Source organism: Protopterus annectens, chromosome 11.part0, assembly GCF_019279795.1.
Source record: "Protopterus annectens isolate FY-2018-M chromosome 11.part0, PAN1.0, whole genome shotgun sequence".
Classification (NCBI taxonomy): Eukaryota; Metazoa; Chordata; order Ceratodontiformes; family Protopteridae; genus Protopterus; species Protopterus annectens.
In genome coordinates this window covers 294,663,945-294,686,298 of record NC_056745.1, presented here as the reverse complement: position 1 = coordinate 294,686,298, position 22,354 = coordinate 294,663,945, and positions in this window count along the sequence as shown.

Sequence of the window (22,354 nt, the reverse complement as noted above, 5' to 3'; positions counted from 1 at the left end):
ACCATTGGATTCTTGAAATTTTAGATCTAAAAGAAGGTTTTTCTTATGGAACTGAGAGAGCCCACAGAGCAGCAGGGAAGCCAGCACCAACCTCTTCCTCATCCCTATCAAGATCTTGATTGCTTTTATATGAATGTAAACTTGCCTATGTCACAAGTGATAATTTAATAAAGGTGTCTGAAAAAAAGATCTATAGTTATAAAATTTCTGTCACTTATAGATAAAGAACTTGTTTTAAAGACTCCTTCGAGAAAAGTCCCTTTAAAATTCAATCAAAATCACATCAGATTTGACAATGATTACTCCACTAAGGTTCTTGAAATGAGGCAAAATGCTGGCCCCTTGTTAAACTTTTAAAGCACAACTATATTAAGGCTCAAATCATATAGCCTGCAAGAATCAATGTACACTGTTTCAATGGAATAAGACCCTTTAACAATCTAGATGAAACATCGGCCTGTATGAAAAACAACAACATAATTTCCATTCCTGAATATATTGACTGTTCTTCCACTTCATTAAAGATATATTTGGAAAAAAAAACAGTGGTCAGATATAAAAAAAAAGAAACAAAAGACTGATATTTCAACTGTAAATTCTAACAAATCTCTCAAAGCATCTACTGATAAATGACTCTGATCTCCATTTGATAACAGAACAGCCATTCTTTTGGACATACTGCAATTTTATTTTAACTAGGATCTTTCAATCAAAACACATATTGCCTTTACCATTCAACTATAATCTTATGGCATTGTCATAACAACAAACAATGCTAAATGTTAATAATAACTAATCACACTACTCACTACGGGTAACTTTGATCTAATTTTATTCATATGTCAATGAAAACTGAGCATCTGACATGTGCAGCATGGTGGGGGATGCCTTCTGTTATTTTTTTTTAATTAATTATAGGTTCATAGATTCATGGGTAAGTACTAGGCTATCTGCCAGAGGGCATCTGTAAGCCTAGCCAGAATGTGTTGGCTTTTGCCGCCCCCTTAGATTAGTTCCCTGTGCCTCTGTCCAGCAGAGCCATTAGTTCCCTGTGCCTCTGTCCAGCAGAGCCACTGCAGTGATCCCTGGGTAAATTTTCTGTTTCCCATCCACTCGTCAAGGTTTCTCTTGAAGAGTGTTAGTGGGGGGCTCTGCCTAATGTAGATTGGAATCCTTTTCCAAAGCATGGGGAGTCTGTGGAACAGGAATCTATCCCTCCAGCAAGTCCTATTTATCGTTGTAGTGAGGTTTAAATCCCTATTTATATAATATAACTTTATTAGTTAGCATAATTCAACCCTAAATGATTGAAATGTGGTTATTTATTAGTTCATTTAATTTTTTTCAAGTAAAAAATGGCTTGGGACTGTGATTTATCTGCTTGATATGTTTTATTAGATGCAAATAGTTGGGAAACGGATGTGAATATTCGCAACATTTTTTTTTAAACTTAACACTTTCAAACTGAAGTTTTACAGTTAAGAATCATCTCCTTAGCCTAACGTGAAGCTTTGCTTACCTTGAGGAACCTTGCAAGCTGTTTAAACTGCACAAGTACATCCATGTTATCTGAGAAACTCCCTGGCTTTTTTTTTTTTTTTATGTAACACACAAGAAGAGAGGGGAATCATTTCAGTGATGCACCCCCTGCTTCAAATATTTTTTTTTTTAGATGTGATTGCCTACAATTACAGAAATCATTAAGGTACGCTTTTATTTGTTTAGAAAGGTCTTTAAATACTTTTTTGATGTTAAATATATGTAGATTATTTCTGCTTAATTTAAGTTGTTGAATTAGTTTCTGAATCTAAAGTACCAGAATTACTCTACATAAATATCAACATTATTTTTTATTTGACTTAATTAGACTGCTGCCACAAGTCATTCCCCTGGATTCAGCAAGCCCTGCACAGCGTGCAGGAACAGTGCAGGAGCTCCAGGAGGCAATATGTTCACCGTGCGATCCAGGAATAAGCTGCAGGGATGTGCACGAGCACTCCTGTACTATTCCTGCACAGACACAGCTCCTGTATGCAAATTACCCCTTTTGCAGGTGTAAACAATGCAAATGAGGTGAATTTGTGATCCGGGAAGCTGGCAGCCGGCAGTGCAGGACTAGTGAAATCTGCAGAAATGTACTCGGTTAGTAACCGAGTGCATTTCTGCAAAGTACAAAACGGAGCCATGACAGCTCCAAATAAAGGATGTATATAACATGTAAAGCATGCCAGTGGCCAAATATAAGGCCACTGGCATGGAAAACAGATTTAAAAAAAAAACTTTTATTTTTTTAGCCGATTTTGGCTGTTTAAGCATAGGGCAGCAGCACGCAAACAGGATCGGGCCAAAAATATAAAAAAATTACCTGAAATAAGCATTCTAACCAAAATCACTATTTTGCCATTATACGGAATGGCAGGCAGAAGACAACATGGCCATTGAATAGTGATTGTTAAGGTGGGGGGGTTCAGTGTGGGACCTGTAACTATACATTAGCAGGCAATCCTATGCAAATGAGGGGAATGATACTGAATCCCAGATTTCCCCTCAATGCTAGCCAGCACCCAACAGTGTAAGTGCAGGAATAGCTTGGTGCAAGCCTAGGAGTTAGCTGCCATAATGGGGGGGTGTCAGGCATACTGTTAACAGATTGCAGCCCTGTGGCTTAGGTTTGCCCTTAGCTTAGCAAAGCTAAGCAAGGGGATGTGTCTGAGGCTGCCTAGCACTCTTTACATTGCTTAGGCAGGTGGGCGCGCCACGCACCGGGTTTTAAAGGAAAAAAAAAAGTAAACCAGGAAATAGCAGCTCTGTGCACATTTGAGCACTGTGTTTGCATGACGCCCCTGGGCTTAAACAGGAAGGCAATGGGAAGGGAAAACAGTAGTAGGAAGTTAATCAAGGCAAACTAGCATAGCTGGCAGGTAAAATGTATCAGAATCAGCCAATTACACAGGCAGCAGACCAGCCCAGCCCAGAACACTACTATAAACTAAGCAAACACCTTTCCCTCTGGTCTTTCCCACATACTCTACACCACCGGTGTATACAAGTGGGGAAATTTTAACAAAAAAAAAACAAAATGATAGGGGCTGCAGTAGCTATCATACATCAACATGTGGAAGAGGCTGAGGGTGGTGAGGATGAGAATGCTGTCAACCAACCCACAGTGAGGAGATGGAGAAGAGTGTACAGACCCAGGGTAACCTACCAGGGGCTACATGAGCTGGAGATAGCAGACCGCTATAGGGTGGACAGGGACTTCCTACAGCAAATTGTTGAGCTGTTCCAGCCACACCTGACACACAGAACTAACATAGGGAAACCCATCCCAGTGGATACCAAGGTATGTGTAGGCCTAAGAATATTAGCCACAGGTACCTTCCAAAAGCCAACTGGTGATATCATGGGGATCTTACAGGCATCAGCATCCAGGGTACTCCACCAGTTCCTGGATGCCATGTCAGCACATGCCGGTGAGCACGTATATTTGCCCAACACTCATGAGGCGTTGGCCAGCAATATGCATCTCTTCCACCAAATATCAGAATAACCTGAGGTAATGGGTGCTATAGACTGCATGCACATACGCATCAAAGCACCACCTGGTGAGCGGAGTAGGGTCTACATCAACCGCAAGGGCTTCCCCTTCATTAACTGCCAGGTCATGTGCGATGCCCAGGGCATTATAATGAATGTGTGCACTGGCTGCCTTGGAAGCTATCACGATTCCCAAATCTGGCATCTGACGCAGCTGTACTAGAGATTTGCCAATGGGGACATCCCTTACGGTCACTGAGTGAGGGATGCTGGTTACACACTGGAGCCATGGCTGATGGCACCCATCAGAAATGCACACAAACCCGAACAAGAACTTCATAATGAGGCACACGCACAGACCAGAATTATAATACAGCATGTGTTTGGGATGCTCAAGTCACGGTTCCAGTGCCTGGACACATCTGGTGGAGCCTTGCAGTACTCACCAGCTACATGTACTCAAATTGTCATCATATGTGCCATGCTACACAACATGATCCTGTGGAAACAGCTGGAGCAGGAACAGCATGGGCAGGGCCACACAGCCCCCCCCCCCACCATTGCCAAGGCCTGCACAGGCACAGAGTGACTCAGGGGTGGAAAAACATGGGCCTGCCTTAATAGGCAGAAGGAGATATGCCCAGTATGCCCTGGCCTTGGCAAAGAGGCAACGCATAGCACATACACTGACACAGTAGAGACTCACGGACTGACACCTCTATCTGACTCGCACATACAGTAAAAGGGATGCCAAACATGACACTACCTGTGCTCACCCATGTATAGGGTGTGTACTATGTGCATCTGACATAGGCAGCCATTCAGCACCATCCTCAATACTGGCACAGCCACAAGGCAAGTCACTCTTCTTTCCAATTGCCAAATGGAGAAGTATTTTTTGTTACTTGTATCTATAGTATGGATGTGAGCATGTAAGGGAATCGGGTGGCTGAATGGGATGCCAGCAGATAGTAGACACCTATAGTGGTAGCATGAGATCTGTAACAAATACTGGTGTCACCATAGTAGCCAGTACTACACATGGTGACAAAACCCACTGCAGGAAATGTGCTGGGCCACATGTGTGTCCATATGACGCACACATGCCAGTCAGGAAGGCTCACATAACCAACAACAGTCTCAGTCAGCAGGACAGGTGTAGACAAACACAAAAAAAGGCTGTGCTAAGGCCTCTGAATGATGGCTATGGGTAACCTCCCCCAGGCTTACACAGACAGACTACATCAAATCAGACAGTGGGATGTTAGTTCTGAAGTGTAAGAAGTCAGAAACTGATATGTAGGTCAGTCAAACCTAAGACCTGTAGTACACTGATATGCCTCTAGTCAGCATGATAGGTTAGAATACAGAATGAAATGGAGTACCTGACATACCAGTACAGTCATAGCAAATGTGTACAAGTGTCAGGTGTGCCCCCCCAGTCCGATTTAGAAATGTAGTAACAGTCTGGTGTGCCCCTCCAATCCGATGTAGAAACATTGTAACAGTCAGGTGTGCCCCCACAATCCTATGTAGCAATGTAAAAACAGTTAGGTGTGCCCCCCAATCCTATGTAGAAATGTAGTAACAGTCTGGTGTGCCCCCCCAATCTGATGTAGACATGTAGTAACAGTCAGGTGTGCCCCCCCCAAATCCTATGTAGAAATGTAGTAACAGTCAGGTGTGCCCCCATGCCTATGTAAACACATAGAAACAGTCAGGTGTGCCCCCCCCATCCTATGTAGAAATGTAGTAACAGTCTGGTGTGCCCCCCCCAATCCGATGTAGAAATGTAGTAACATGTATGTGTAGGTATAATACTACTTGAGCATATATTACCTGAGGTGGCCAAGGCAGCAGGATAGATTGTAGCATTTGTACAATATGCAGGTATGCATGTGTTAGGTTGGTGTGTGTTTCATATTGTGTGAGAGTGGTCCGTATGTATGCATGGTGAGGTTTGTCCTGATGGTCATTGCCCAGTACTGCCGATGACAGGGCCAAGTCCTCACAACTGCAGTGCCATACACAATGCTGCTCAGTATAACACATTCTAGTAGTAAGCCATTGTAAATGTATGGAAGGTAATATGTGTCACCATCTGAAAGATGAACATGGCATGACTGTTAGGCCAGATATACAAGCAGTACACAGGGGAAACTACCCCAGACAGACAGTGTATAATGTGTAACCATTAAATGGACACACCCTTGAAATTGTACATACAGGTTTGTAGCACATTATTTGGGCTTGTAGTAGGGAATACCAATGTCATCTGGCCAAACACTCGCAGATCAGAAAGGTCATAGGAATGATGTATTGAGAAACAGCTGCTGTCCCTGCACAAGCCAGCATAAGTGGAATGCCCCATACATATCTGTGAGTCAGATGCAAGTAGTGTCCATAGCACACATGCACCCAGCTCACCCAACCACCACCCACAGGTACCTCTCCATTCTTATCCCTGCTGTTGGGAATGGGAACAATATGACCCCCACATGTGTATGGCAATAGCAAAAGAATGCAGCATGCTGTGCAAGTGTCCCATACAGGTGTGCCCTAGCTGTAAGCAGCACCCTGCCAGCATCCACACCACTTGATCAATGCTGACAAAAAGTATTGGCATGAACACCTAGCACACCTACCCTGTCACCCCGGGGAATATACTGTATGGCGGTCTGGTACTGTAGGACTGACAGAGTGCAATGGCCTACTACAGCTGGCCTGCATCACTACCAAATGGCCTACAGTCCTCTGCCAAAGGCCTGTGTCTCACCTGTACTGCCAATGTATGTTATGTCATGGACTCCCAAACAGTAACATAACACAGTCCACAGAACTCATATGCAAGGCCATGTGGACAAACCACAGTAACATGTCCACCATGTCCCACTGCATGAACTGTGGCTCAACACCAGTACACTGCTGTGATGAGGTGATAACTATAGGGAAAGTATCAGAGAATGTTTGCATAATGTATAGAAGAGGATAGACTAATAGACGGGGGTGGGGTGGGAGCATGGGCAGCATGGAATGTGCGAAGTCCGAAACACAACCATGTGCACATACTATCCCTGGCTGCAAACACAAAAATGGGTGGCTACAAACCTGCTCGTAAACCACAATAGAGGTAATGTCCTGACTTATGACCCCTGCCTCTGGGTAACCTGTGTGAATCTGTACAGCTCTGAGGTATTGCCACAGCAAGATAAGGCCATACTGTCATGTTGATGGATGTACAAGTATGAGATCCTCTGCCACCACTGTACTAAGGTGCTGAACCAGGTACACAGACACAGCACCAAGTGTCTGCAGCTCCCCCTCCAGAATGGCATTAGTTTGCAAGAATAAGTAGGTGTTTGACCACAATATTGGACACAACTGCATTCACCCTGCGCTCCCCAGGACATGACTGCGAGCAAAAATGTCTACCAGACAGTACTTGATGACATAAAACATCACAGTGTATAACACTACATATGTCTGAATATCTCTGCTAATACCAGGACCATGTAACAGATGCAGCACAGACATAATTATCTACAGTACTCACTATCCCTTACTCAGTTTGACACCATATTGTCAACCGATCTACAGATATCCTGCAGAAACAGTTTGCTAGCTGTAGGTGTAGAACAGAAAAGTATGCACTGGAGTACAATCTACCTGGAATGGATCCACACATGCAATACAGAAGGGCATACTGGGCATGCTCACACACTTAAACAAATGAAACCCATGTCTGCCAACAACAGTGGACCATACATATCTGACAGTTGCAGATGTTAGTGCATACACTCCTCAGTATGCACCAGTCATGCTTTGCACATACATTGGATAGGAATACACACATATATCCAAGAACAACACACTGTAATATGCCAAAAGTACACATACATAGATGTGTGGAAGAGAGTGAGAGTGACAAAAAGCCTTCCATCATGAGGCCTGTCCCACACAGCACACAGCCAAATGGCTACAACCACATGATGTGTAAATATCACTCACTGTAGAAATTAGCCTCTGGAATCCCTCAGCATTATAGACTCTGTGGTGCTAGTGCTAACTGTGCAACATGACTGTACAAGGCAGTAGTCATCTAGCAGTTGTATATACCTACCTGCAGAATATAAACCTGTGTGTGCCTGAGTGTGGTGTGTCTACCTCTAGATGAATGGGTTATGGCCCATGCACACACACTGCCCTCCCCATTGCCCTACTATGACAAGCCTGCTGATGTCAGTCACTTTGAAATGCACCTTTGGGAAAAAAATAGCCCGTTAATCTCTGTGGAGCATCCTATAACTGCATAATGCTGTAGTGTGCTAAATTAGTTAGATAAGAGTCCCAATCTCAGATGTGGCAACTGTGTCTGCATAGGGATCAATGCTTTTTAGGCTAGTCACACTCACTACAATTCAAATGCCCTACTTTGACAAGCCTGCTGATATCAGTCACTTTGAAATACACCTTTGGGGAAAGAGTAGCCCAGTAATCTCTGTGTTGTGTCCTGTAACTGTGTAATGGTGTAGCGTGATAAACTAGTTAGGCAGGAGTTCTAATCCCAGAGGTGGCAAGTGTGTGTGTGTATTTGTCTGTGTAGGGATCAATGCTTTTTAGGCTAGTCACACTCACTACAATTCAAATGTCCTACTTTGGCAAGTCTGTTAATATCATTCACTTTGAAATACACCTTTGGGGAAAGAGTATCCCAGTAATCTCTGTGGCATGTCCTATAACTGTGTGATGCTATAGTGTGAAAAACTAGTTAGGTAGGAGTTCTATTCCCTGACATGGCATGTGTGGATGTTTGTGTTTGTCTGTGTAGGAAGCAATGCTTTTGAGGCCATTCACAGTCAATACAACCTCCATTGCCCTTCTTTGGCAAGCCTGCTGATGTCATTCATTTTGAAATACACTTTTGGGGAAGGAGTAGTCCAGTAATCTCTGTGGTGCGTCCTATGACAGTGTAATGCTGTAGTGTGATATAGCAGTTTGGTAGGGGTTTTATTCCCAGACATGGCAAGTGTGGATGTTTGTGTGTTTGTTTGTCTGTGTAGGGGGGAAGGCTTTTGAGGCCATTCACAGTCAATACAACCTCCACTGCCCTTTTTTAGCAAGCCCGCTGATGTCATTCATTCTGAAATACACTTTTGGGGAAGGAGTAGTCCAGTAATCTCATTGGTGTGTCCTATAACAGCATAATGCTGTAGTGTGATGTAGGGGTTCTATTCCCACACATGGCAAGTGTGTGTATTTGTTTGTCTGTGTAGGGAGCAATGCTTTTGATGCCATTATCAGTCATTACAACGCCATTGCCCTTCTTTGGCAAGCTTGCTGATGTCATTCCCAGTGAAATACACTTTTGAGGAAGGAGTAGTCTAGTTATCTCCATGGTGCATCCTATAACTGCATAATGCTGTAGTGTGATAAACTAGTTAGGATAGGATTTCTAATCCCAGACATGGCAACTCTGTGTGTGTTTGTGTTTGTCATTCATATCCTGTGTGGAGGTGGCTGTGAGTGTGTAACAACTGGACTCTTTGTGGAGTGGGTTTTGCAAATTTCTTATATGGTGGGCCTATTATATGTCACAATGTTCACCTTACAAGGATAACAAATGTGACATCAATGGCTGGTGAACAAATTAAGCAACCCTTGTATTACCCAGAGAACACTCTCAACCCATGTCTCATACACAAACACACTTGCCTAGGCAACAACTGCTTTGTTGGTAGTACCCTGCATATTGGCCACAGATAGTAACTATGGTGTGATTGCAATGGACTACAGAGGGCATGGCACCCTGTCCCATCATTACAATAGGCACATAATTGCAGACTGTGTGCCTTCACTATGTTCACCAATGGACACCTGAAACAACTGTGGTGCCATCAAATGTGACCCACAAAGAACATACCATGCCTTAAACACATGCCCTGTATGGACAGATGCCACTGACACCATAGAATACCTGTATCATGCTATCAATGTAGGTGCAGGTCAACCTGGTGTCCATTACCAGTTCCCGCCATGGGGCCAAGAATGGCACATCTGATGATAAAAATCTGTGTACACAACATGAGTCAGACACGCCAGGTACAGTTCCACATGTCACTAAACATGCATGTGGGATGTGTGCACATCCCAGTCACAGTCCATGTCATGGACTATAGAACACATACATGGCAAGCATTGCACAGCACTGGCCACACACAACAGTAACCCAGGTGACTGGATGGTGAATACAGTACCCACCTGTGTGGGCCAATCCAGACCACTGAGCCACACTGTAGACCATTGTCATGTGGTCTGATGCCAAGGTATACCCTTCACCTAGCCTTGTACAGCCTTCTGGCGCAGTCAACCACTTCACACCTGTGAAGCAATACACCCATGCATGTCAGTACTGGCATCCTATGTCTGTGTGTGAGGAGTATGATGGTTTTGACCACATTCATACTAACTACAGCTTAAATTGGCTTACTGATGCATGGTGTCTGAGGTCAGACACCTTCACATACCCTTTGCCCATATATCATCTGGATAACCCCTGTGGTGCATGTGATACCTGAGCATTACTGTATTGTGGCAAACTAGCTAGTTAGGAAGTCTATTCCTGACCCTGCCAACTGTGTCAATGTGTGTGAGTCCCTGAGAGAGTGTGGCTGTGTTGACGTTGACACCTGTTCATGTAGACAGGCACGTGTACTGCACCTACCTTATCGCTACTATATCACTGTTGCAGATGTAACTCACCATCAGATATACCTTTGGAAAGCTCCTCAACATGTAAGCTATGTGGTACATGCAATAACTGCATAGACATTTGATAGTAATACATAGTCAGTCAGGGGTTGGAAACCCCATACTGTTAGGTGTGTGACACAAACATGCTTAGGTTTTACTCTCCCACCCCCTCCCTGACTTACTTTGTCTCTGTCTGTCTCTCTCACTCCCTCTCTGGTAGATGTGGAGAAGTACACCTGCTTTGCTTAGCCAACAGCTTGTGTTTTGTGAGTGATGCTCATGATCAGCTGATGGCCTCTGCACGAATTGCAGTCCCCCTCTAGCTGATTGCATGTGGAACAGCTGTGGTAACATTCCCATAGCCAATTGCATGGAAACACTCCAATATCTAGGAACATCATGTTGGTGTTGGGCCTTTTCATTCACTGTGAGCAGGACCTCAATTTGGTGTTTGGCAAACAGCATCATAGATGGAATTGGGATTTACCTCTAACAACATACACTGTGGAGACAGGCCAATAGACAGGAGGGGGATGTGCCAAACATGACTACAGAATGTAAGTGTTGCTCTTTTGCATTTGGAGTAATGTTGGTTTAACAGGGTGCGTGTGGATATGGCTGGTCTACATGATCTAATACCTGTCATGACAGTGTTATGTGTTTGAAGAAACTCCCATATGTAGGGTTATCTGCAGACTGGGCAGTGTGTGGAGCCTTATGCTTCTTGTGTTACTCACAGAACACCTATCTGAGAACTGCAGAAGCACAGTGTGAGGATTGCAGTCAGTATGTGGTGACAGCCATGAGAGTTACTGACTTCATACCTCTCATAGGACATATGTCACAACAAACCCTGGTAATACAGTAGATGTATGAGGTTATTACAGCAGCATGCCAATATTGTAGCTCCAGCCACAAGTATGTCAACCTTTGTACATATGTCATGCAATAAGAGGTGCATATGTTCTGTACACCATTATTTATTGACATCATACCTGATAACAAGCCAGTCAGATATCAGACTGCTAGACATGTTATGTATAGTAGGGGTTATTTCTGAGAACATTACCTGGGCATTCTGTGGTTGTGTGTACAGTACTGGGGTCTGTGTACTTATGGTGATTATTGACAGTATGTGCATTGCGCATATGTACCTTGGGCTGTGCACAGACTATGGTAGATGCCATTGTTCTTGGACCTGTTCTATCTGATGTTACATACTGCTCCAGTGTATGGTACCCTATTGGCTCACATGTCTGTAGGGCCAGACACACACATGTCCCATACCACAGACAGGTATTGGACCACACTGTGTCGTGACCCAGTGTATATAGGGTTAGTGTGTGAGTGGCAGATATGAGGATGGTGTTTATCAGACAGTCCATATAGTGTCATATTAAGCTTCTGTACCATATGTGGCTGTGTTCACATTGGCTGTGAGTATGCACTTTCTCACAGGTGTCTGTTACTCTGTGCTGTGACATGTGTTTATAGCCTGCTATATTTGGAGATACATCTGTATTCCCCCATGCAAGATATACTCCAGTGTTGTGGCAGTCTGCCTGTAGTTTTCACACTGCTTTGTGACATGCCTAGCAACATAGTGTAATTACCCAGTGTGCTGTTATGTCCAGTTATTTGTAAGATATACTGCTGCCAGGCTACCATAACTGTTGTGCATTTCTGACAAAGCAGTGGGATTCTGTACAGATGTGTGTCACTAACTACTGGGTAGTATGTGGCCATGTGACCTCTGCACCACTAGGTATTATGTGTCAGGACAGACTGGCGTGTGTGAATACATAAACTGTGTGGGCATATGTAGTCTAGTATTTACGTGATATACCCATGTACATAGCTATTAGCAGCCACATTGTGAGGCGTGGTCCACGTCTCATATGAAGGGGATTTGTGTACACCTCTGAACTGACCACAGAGTACCAGACTGTCCACATATATTGGTCATATCTGTGCTGTAGTCCATAGGATCATTACTGTACTGTGTATAGTACTGTACTATGATGTCCTTAGGATGTCTGTAGGTAGCCAATGACGCACATGTCAAAAGCAGATGTGACCTCCCACACACAACATGTCTGTTAAGGCAACCCCTGTTACAGTAGCAGCAGTCTACATATATAGCTGCAATACATACATGACATCCCCTTGCACTAAGAGGTTGGGACTATTGGTGCTGAGGTAGGACTCCAGTCCATGTTCTGGGCATATGGTAAACATATATGTATATATATATATATATATATATATATATATATATATATATATATATATATATATATATATATCTATATAAATGAAAACTCAAATATATACATATACATAGCAGTATATGTCTACACATAGGTACATAGGTTCATAGGTTCATAGGTAGGTTCTAGGCTATCTGCCCGAGGTCATTTGAAAGCCTAGCCAGAGTGTGCCGGCTTTCGCCACCCCATTGATTAATTAACTGATCCTCTGTCAAGCAGATCCAATGAAGTGATCCCAGGGGTGTATTTTCTGTTCCCCTGCCACTCGTCAAGGTTTCTCTTGAATAGTGTTAGTAAGGGGCTCTGCCTGATGTAATTTGGAATTTTGTTCCAAAACATGGGGAGTCTCTGTGACAGGAATATATCCCTCCAGCATGTTCTATTTATTGTTGTGGTGAGGTTTAGCTCTCTAGAACGCGTGGCTCGCAGTGACTTGGATTTCTTTAGGGAGAGCATGTCCACCAATTTTGAGTTGGACATGGCTTTGTATGTCAGGCAGAGATCACCTCTGAGTAAGCGATATACCACTGAGTACAGCCGGAGTTTTTTCTGTCGGGCTGCATAGGACATATATTTGAGGCCAGTAAACCTCTTGGTGAGATACTGTTTTGGTCTTTCCAGCTGTTGGCAGTTTCTTGTGAGGTACATCCCAAATGGGGTATTGTACTCAATGATGGGTCTAATGAGTGATGGGTAGAGGAGCACTGTAATCTCTTTATTTCTAGATTTGAACCCTTTAGTAATTAGATGGGCCACATAGAAGGATTTCCTAACTACTTTGGCAATATCATTGTCAAAGGAGAGATTACTATCTACCTGGGTCCCCAGATCTCTTATTACCTCTTCTGTATTAAGGGACTGCCACCTATGTGGTAATTCGTGGGTATTTTGTTTTTTCCAAACGGGATGACTATGCATTTTTTGGCATTTAGCTTGAGGCCATGACTTTGACACCAGGTGTCCGTCTCAGTAAGGCCCTTTTGGAGGATGTCCGTGTCAGCCGGAGAGTCAATTATGGCTCCCAGTTTGCAGTCATTGGCAAACTTGGTTATCCATAGTCCTCCTGTGTTTGCCTGTACTTCTGAGAAGTATATGCCAAACAGTAGGGGTCCCAGGACCAAGCCTTGCAGGACACCACTTGTGACTGGTTTAGAGTTGGACCTGGAGCCCCCTATTCTTACCGTGTGAGTTCTGTCTGTAAGCCAGTTGGCAACCCATCTCGTGACGTAGGGGTTTATGTTCAGGCTGGTGAGTTTTTCTGTAATACCCGAGTGGGGAATGGTGTTAAAAGCCTTGGAGAGGTCAAGGTAGGCTGTGTGAACCACCTTTCCCTCATCTATGGCTTTGGTGACTGTCTCGAAGAAGTCAACCAGGTTTAATAGGCATGATCTGCCCTTAACAAAGCCGAACTGGGTCGGGTCAAGTGTTTGGAGGTTCCCAATGTCTTTGTTAATGAGTTCCATAATTATGCGCTCCATAACCTTGCAGACCAGGCTAGTCAGGCTTATGGGGCGATAGCTACCAGGGTCAGTTGTGGCCCCTCCTTTGTGGGGAGGAATAATCATTGCTGTTTGCCATTCTATGGGTACATAGCCTGTGGAGAGGCTGAGGTTGGACAGGGTGCTTAGGTGGGGGGGTTAGTTCATTCTGTAGTTCGTAAGACACAGCCTGGGACACCATATGGTCCCATTGACGTTGTGTCTTTGGCTTTTGAAAGGGCCGTTTTCACCTGTGCATCTGTGATTGTTGGGACACTACACTTTTCCGGTATTGTTATGGGCCCTTTTAGAGGCGAGAGGGGGGTGAAGTTTGCACTTAATCTATCTGCCAGGATGTTGGTAATATCAATAGGTTCAGTATATTTTGTGCTATTTTGTACTAGTTCAGTGCATATCTGCAAATTGCCACTTAGATGCTTAACATAGCTAAAGAAGGCTTTGTGGTTATCTTTTGAATCCTTGGCTATTTTTCTTTTGAAGTTAGCCTTGGATGATTTCTTGAGGGACCTTAGTTTCTTACTGATACTGATCAGGGATGTCTTTCCTTCTTGGGATTTGCTTTTTTTCTGAACTAGTTTCCTCCTTCTGTTGTATAGCCTGCTTATGGCAGGGGTCCACCAAACTGGTTTCCTTCTCTTAGAGGAGTGAGTCTTGGTGTTGCTAGGGATGGCATGACCCATGCATCCTTGTAGGTGCTCATAGAATACATTTGTAAAGGTTTCTGCATCTTGGGCAGCGTTAACCTTTAGCGTGGGGGCTGTGAAACTTACCACCTCTCTCTTAAGTAAGGTGAAGTTTGCTTTAGAAAAGTTTTTTACTGCGGTTTCCTTAGTTGGGGGTGGTGGTGGGGTGTGGACATCCAGAGTGATTGGTTTTTGGTCTGATCTAACCAGTGATGGGTTGACCTCCAGTGTGGAACACCTGTCGCCCATGTAGGTGATGACCAGATCAAATATGGTTTCACCTCTGGTAGGGGGGTTTACCAGCTGATCCAGGGTATTTGCGTTGATGAATTCCAGGAAGCGCTGGGCCTGGGAGTTTGTACTTGAGTAGTTTTCCCAGTGAATAGTAGGGTAATTGTAATTGCCCAGTATCAGGGTGTTTGGTAGGACCTTATTGTTTTCCAGTGTCTCCAGAAAGGTGGAGTGGTGGTCCTGGGTCATGGAGGGTGATCTGTAGCAGGCCACAATTTGCATTGCAGATTTGCCCAAAGTTAGTTGCACCTGGATGATCTCAGAGGTATCATGCTGCGCCACTAACCTGGAGGTGTAGGTATCCTTGATGAATATGGATACACCCCCTCCTTTTGTGTTTCAGTCCTTGTTCTGTGGCCGAAACGTGTGATATGCGTTGTAGCCCGATAGTGCTGCGGTGCTCTCTGAAGCCTTGAACCAGGTTTCTCTTACTGCACAGATGTCGACGCTCTCCATACTGAGGAGTGCTTTGAGCACGTGCATTTTGAGATTTAAACTCCTGGCACTGAGTAGCATAACCCGCAGTTTTTTGTTAATTGTGCTGTTTACAGAGGTGGGTTTGACTTTTTAGCATTGCCTAAAAAAAGGCACTATGGGGGCAGCAAGAGCCTTGGCCAGTATTTGAAAGCCTAGGCGTGACAGATGCAAGTTGTCTCTTGTGTAGTAATGCAGCTTGTCAAGCATGTTGTCCCAGGCTGACAGACACTGGATCCCCTTTGAATGACACCAGAAGCATAGCCAATTGTTGAAACTGATCATTTTTTTTCTTTATAATGAGATATCATTCTTGGTGAGGGCAGGATGCTACTCAGGGTCAGGGTCATACCAGCCTGGGTTACATGATCAGAGAGCTCTTCCATGTCTCTTTTCATGTTGTCCAGAGAGGTATGTCTCAGGCATTCACACCAACAAGAACAATGACAGAGTTATATTTGTACTTGTTCTGGAGTGACCTGAGTGCGTGTGTTATGTGGTGGATTCTGGCTCCCGACAGGCAGCTAACAATAACCTTCTGCTTGTCCAGCCTAGTGATTGGGACGTCAGTGTGCCTGACTATAGAGTCACCTATTACTAGTGTGTTACGATTGTTATTTTGCCTTAAGGGCTGTGATTGTGCGGCACACTGATTTTGTGTTTTATATGTTGTCTGGTTTGTGACGGGAGGTGCAGGTTGTTTGGGTGTCTGCTTTGGAGGTCTCTGATGCTTTTTCAGGTTTTTATTTAGAGCCTCCAAGTATGATTTTGTGTATTTATGTGTATTTTTTGCCAGTGCTGTTTTAGTAGGTCTGTGTGCGGCTGGAGGTGTGGTACAAGTGTTAACTTTCTCCTCTTGACTGTCTGTTCCAGTCCTGGGTGGAGACAGCTTAGCTTCCAGTTTGGCTGTATAATTGCATCTCTCACATATGTTAGTGTTTTGTGGTAGGAGGAGAGGGTTGTCTGTGTACATGAGGCAGTTGTAACATTGACTCAGGATACCCAGATTCACCAGCCGGACTGGAGAGTACACCTGAAATTGCCCTTTGGTCATGCCTGAATAGTAGGGTGAGCTGCTTAGTTGCTTGGTTGGTGAGGGGTGAATAAAGAGCCTTGCCCTGCTGGGCAATCAGTGTCAGGGTATATTAGTGCTTGCTATTAGGTCTGAGCATGTGCTGGGCTGTAAGATGCTTATTGAGTGCTTAGGTTGAGAGTTAAACTAGTTTCAAGGGAAAAACTGAAGAGGAGACTTAGTGGAGCCAGGAATAATTTAACCGTAGCTACCCGGCACTGCCTGGTGTGCAAACCCGTGCAAATGCAGTTTTTATAGTAGGGAAATGAAAGAGATAGAAATTAGCCCAAAATGGCCAATAAACTGCTAACGTCTGGGCTGGAACCACTCCTCCAGGGACAGATATGTTGCTCAAAGCTCCCCTCTCTCACAGGTGAACAGAGAAACTTCCTTCTATCCAAGAAAGGTATGGGCAACTCAGAAACTAGTATCACAGCCCTGAATTCAGCACTAGCCTGAAAAGTGGACTATACTAGCTTAGAAAGGCGTGAAACAAAGATTTTTTTTTGTTTTGTTTTTTTAAAAGATAAGGCAAAAACAGCAAAAAAATACACTTAAAACAGCTTTAAACAACTACAAATGATCAGAAAAGGCTATTGCACTTTAGTGTGTAGCCTACAACAGTTAAACAAATTATTTAAACAAAAAACAACTTTTTAAAAAGTGCAGGCAGTCAAGTAAGTATAATATGTGAAAAAACAAGCTTTTAAATCACAATATATGCTGGAAAATCTAGGTTTAGGTGGAAAACAGTTAAGTACAGCAAGAAAGTACAGAAAACTGATACTTAATTACTCCAAAGTCTCTCTTCTAAGCTAGAAGGCTTGTATCAGTTTAAGGCTTTTTAGTGCTACCCAGTAGGTTAGTTACAGGAAAGATGGGAAACAAGCGCAGATGTGGTCTTTTAAACCAGAAAGTTGAAAGAGACAGACAAACTGTCCAAATGGTCAATAAACTACAATTTCTGGGCCAAGAACCTATCCTCTCATGGTAAACAGACTACCTAGTGCTTACCACTCCCACTAATAAGCTAGAAGGCTTTCCTCCAACACAGAAAGGCTTGCGGGGCTCAGAAGCTTACCAACATTCCTGGATACAGCAACTCTGTATCTAGACTAGACTAGTTGCAGAAAAGGTGGGAAACAAGCGCAAGTGTGGCTTTTAAACCAGAACATTGAAAGAGATGGAAAAAAACTGCCCAAACTGCCAATAGCTACAATTTCTGGGCCAAGAACCACTCCTCTTGTGGTAGATAGGCTACCTAATGCTTACCACTCCCACTGATAAGCTAGAAGGCTTCCCTCCAACACAGAAAGGCTCGTGGGGACTCAGAAGCTTGCAAAGAGTCCTGGATACAACAAAGCTCTACATGGACTAGACTAGTTACAGGAAATGCGGGGAACAAGTACAAATGCAGGCTTTTAAGCCAACAAGTTGAAAAAGATGGAAAACTGCCCAAACGGCCACATAAAACTACAATTTTTGGCCAAAACTCACTCTTCCCATGGTGGATAGGCAACCTAGTACTTACCACTCCCACTGATAAGTTAGATGGCTTCCCTCCAACACAGAAAGGCTTGGGGGGCTCAGAAGCTTGCTAACAATCCTGGATACATCAACTCTGTAACTGGAATAGGCTAGTTATAGGAAAGGTGAGAAACAGGCACAAGTGTGGCTTTCAAACCAGAAAGTTGAAAGAGATGGAAAAAAACTTCTCAAACAGCCAATAACTATAATTTGTGGGCCAGGGACCACTCCTCTTGTTGTAGATAGGCTACCTGATGCTTACCACTCCCACTGATAAGCTAGAAGGCTTCCCTCCAATACAGAAAGGCTTGGGGGGCTCAGAAGCTTACAAAGAGTCCTGGATATAGCAAATCTGTACCTGGACTAGACTAGCAACAGGAAAGGCAGGAAACAAGCGCAAATGCACGCTTTTAAATCAGAAAGTAGAAAGAGATGGAAAAGCTTCCCAAGTAAGGGTAAGCTGGTTCACACAGCCTATCTTGACCTCGCCAAGGCTTTCAACACCATCCCCCATTCTGGAATTATAGCTAAACTCAATAAACTAGGCATAAATCCCTATGTCACAAGATGGGTTGCCAACAGAACCCACACTCTAAAAGTTGCAGACTCCAAATCTGACCTCAAACCAGTGACAAGTGGAGTACCACAGGGTTCCGTCCTGGGACCGCTCTTGTTTGGTATCTACTTCTCTGAAGTACAGGCTAACACAGAAGGCATCTGGCTAACGAAGTTCACAGATGACTGCAAACTAGGAGCCATAGTCAAGTCCCCAAATGATGTGAACATCCTACAGAAGGGCCTCTCTGAGACAGATGCCTGGTGTCAGAGCCATGGCCTCAAGCTCAATGCCAAAAAGTGCAGTGTCATCTCCTTTGGTAAAAACTCTGTACCCATGAACTACCACATAGGCAGCAATCTACTTAACACCGAATGCGTGATAAGAGACCTTGGGTCCCAGGTGGACAGCAGTCTCTCCTTTGATAGTCACATCGCCACAGTAGTCAGGAAGTCCTTCTACATGGCACACCTCATCATAAAAGGGTTCTCATCCAGGAAAAAAGAGGTCATCGTTCCCCTCTACTCGACACTCATTAGACCCACTATAGAGTACAACGCCCCTTTTGGAATGTACCTCACAAGACATCTGCAGCAGCTGGAAAGGCCACAGAAGTACCTCACAAAGAGGATTACTGGACTCAAACAAATGTCCTACACTGACCTCCTAAAAAAACTCCAGCTTTACTCCGTAGCATATCGTCTACTCAGAGGTGATCTCTGCCTAACATATAAAGCTATGTCAAACCCAGAGCTGTTGGACATGCTACACCTAAAGAAATCCCAATCCCTCTGAGCTACATGCTCTAGGGACCTAAACCATGTCACCACAATAAACAGGACATGCTGGAGGGATAGATTCCTATCCCAGATACTTCCCATACTCTGGAACAGGCTACCCATCTATGTCAAGCAAAGTTCTTCATTAGCACTCTTCAAGAAAAATCTTGATGAGTGGATGGGAAATAGGAAATACACCCCGGGGATCACTTCTGTGTCTCTGCTTGACAGTGGCACAGGAAAATAACTTTCTTGGGTGGCGTAAGCCAGGGAACCTTGTTGGCTAGGCTTATGTAGGCCCTTGGGCCGATAGTCTAGTACCTACCTATGAACCTATGAATGGCCAATAAACTATAATTTCTGGGCCAGAAACCACTCCTCCTGTGGTAGACAGGTTACCTAGTGCTTACCACTCCCATTGATAAACTAGAAGGCTTCTCTCCAACACAGAAGGGGTTGGGGGGGGCTCAGAAGCTTACCAACAGTCCTGGTTACATCAAATCTGTACCCGGTCTACACTAGTTATAGGAAAGGTATACAGATATATAGATATATATGCACATATAGTTATGGATATCTACATATATATCAACATAAATAGGTATATCTGATTAGATATGTATGCACATATAGTTATAGATATCTACATATATATCAACATAAATAGGTATATCTGTACACATAGGATGTGCATACATAAATATATATATATATATATATATATATATATATATATATATATATATATATATATATATATATATATATATATATATACAGAGAGATCTACAAATTGCCAAATATATGATGCACTATATAGATGTGTAGACATACATATGTATGGATATATGTGTATGTACATATAGACATATATCTACATATGTATATGTATGTATATATCCATATTCCTGTCATGTGTAAATATCACAGTTGTGTAGACTTTCCCAGATGTATTTGTATGTGTATATTTAGATATGACAACATATGTGATGCAACAGTAATATCAATAACAAGTACTACACAATTATGGAAGTCAAAGCAATTGTTCAATGCTATTCAATATGTGCAGTAACAGATATATTGGAAAAACAACAACTGTCTTCACAGCTGTCATGGCGTAGTGGTTAACTGTTGTGACTATAGGGTACAGGGTGCTGTGTTCAAGGGCTGTGTATTTTGTTGATGGGCAGAACAAGGGCTGTTGGATACAGAGTGGTTAAGCAGTTTTGAGCAGCTTTAAGTGTGTTTGCATGGGTTTGTGCCAAGCTAAGTAGTGCTAATGTACGGTTAAACATAAGGGCGCTTACACCGTGTAGGCTTCTCTTACCAGTGCGCAAATCTGCTTAGCTGTTATATTGCAGCAATGCTGACATGTCCTAACCATGGCTCAGCCCTGGTAACCAGTGCTCACATCCCAGTCTGATAACATAGCAGGGTAATGGCATCCGTAATAAGTGTATGTAATGCCATGTACAATACATGCATCTATGTGCTGTCATTACAGTAGCAAGGGGTATGAGTATCATGTCTAGGACACACAAGTATATAAGACGTGTACAGCACTGTTATCCATGTGAATGTGTTACATACAAGGGTAGTAACCCAGGTTACATGCTGCATGTAGTGCATCATGGTGGTACTACTGTTGACAGTGCTTTCCCAGGCAAGAGTTTAGTGCTAAATGTAGTACTGACAACAAGCACACCTGCAGGCATAGCTGGACTCTGAGGCCTCATTGTTATGTTCCTAGTGTGTGAGCTGTGTCACAGTATATTTCCCCTACTGGATAATGATCTGACATGTGGAAAGTAACTGTAGACTACTGTCTGTACAGCACATCAGTGAGGGCTTCCAACATGTAGTAATGGCATACAGATTGTTGTCAGATGTCTATCTGTCGATACATTTATCCTACTGCATAGCTACTTGCCAAGCTGATGTCTGTCAGTCCCTGTACAGATGGGCAGATGGCAGGTATCCACTGTCATGTCTGCTCAGTTGTGTTATAACTAACACATATAGGAGACAACACCCTGTATGCACCACATGCCATGGGTACCTCCACTACACTACCACAGTCAACAGAACATGCTTGGGTACAGGTCTCCATCACAGACACTAACCATGTGTTGTAATACATGTTGCATATATGTCAACTGGATCACCTCAGTGGCAATTTGCAGTAGTCACCCAGAGGATTGGCTGATGCATGTCGCTCTCTCCCTGAGGGTCACCACAGTGGTGTCTGTCGATAGATTGCCTGCTAGCACATGGCAGGTGGCATGATACCACTGTACACACATCCCCTACACTACCCATCTCTCCATGGACAATAGCCAGGTACACACCTATGACTACCTGCAGTGATGCACCCCAGTACTGACACATGTGTACATGTGCATTATTGAGGATAGCAGTGTCTGTGTGTTAGCACACCTGTAGTTGGGAATACCATTAAGGCCTTCACAACCACCGCAACACCCATTAACATAGTAAGATGTGGCTGCTGCTGTATCGGACATTACATGTACCCTGTTATGCTCATTTCCCTAATAGCTACATGAGCCTTGCAGTACCAGTACAACAGTGCTGTACAAATGGGTCGATAGGCATAGGATACCCATTGAGTTCTGGCAAGTGTGTGTATGTGTGCATGTCTGTATATCTGTAGGGTACAGCATTCCAAAGCCACATATTTCTATTACAATATGTATTGCCAAACAGTAGTATGAATTGTGTTGTTGCTGTCCATAGGTGAGGCATGACAATGCAACACCCTACTATGCCTGTGGCATGTGTATTAGATGCATATCACTGTAGTAACACTGTTGGGATGTACAATGGTCTGTATCGCAGTTGTGGACAATGTGTGATGGTAGGTATGTCAGAGTGCCATCATGGGTTCCAGTGAGTACA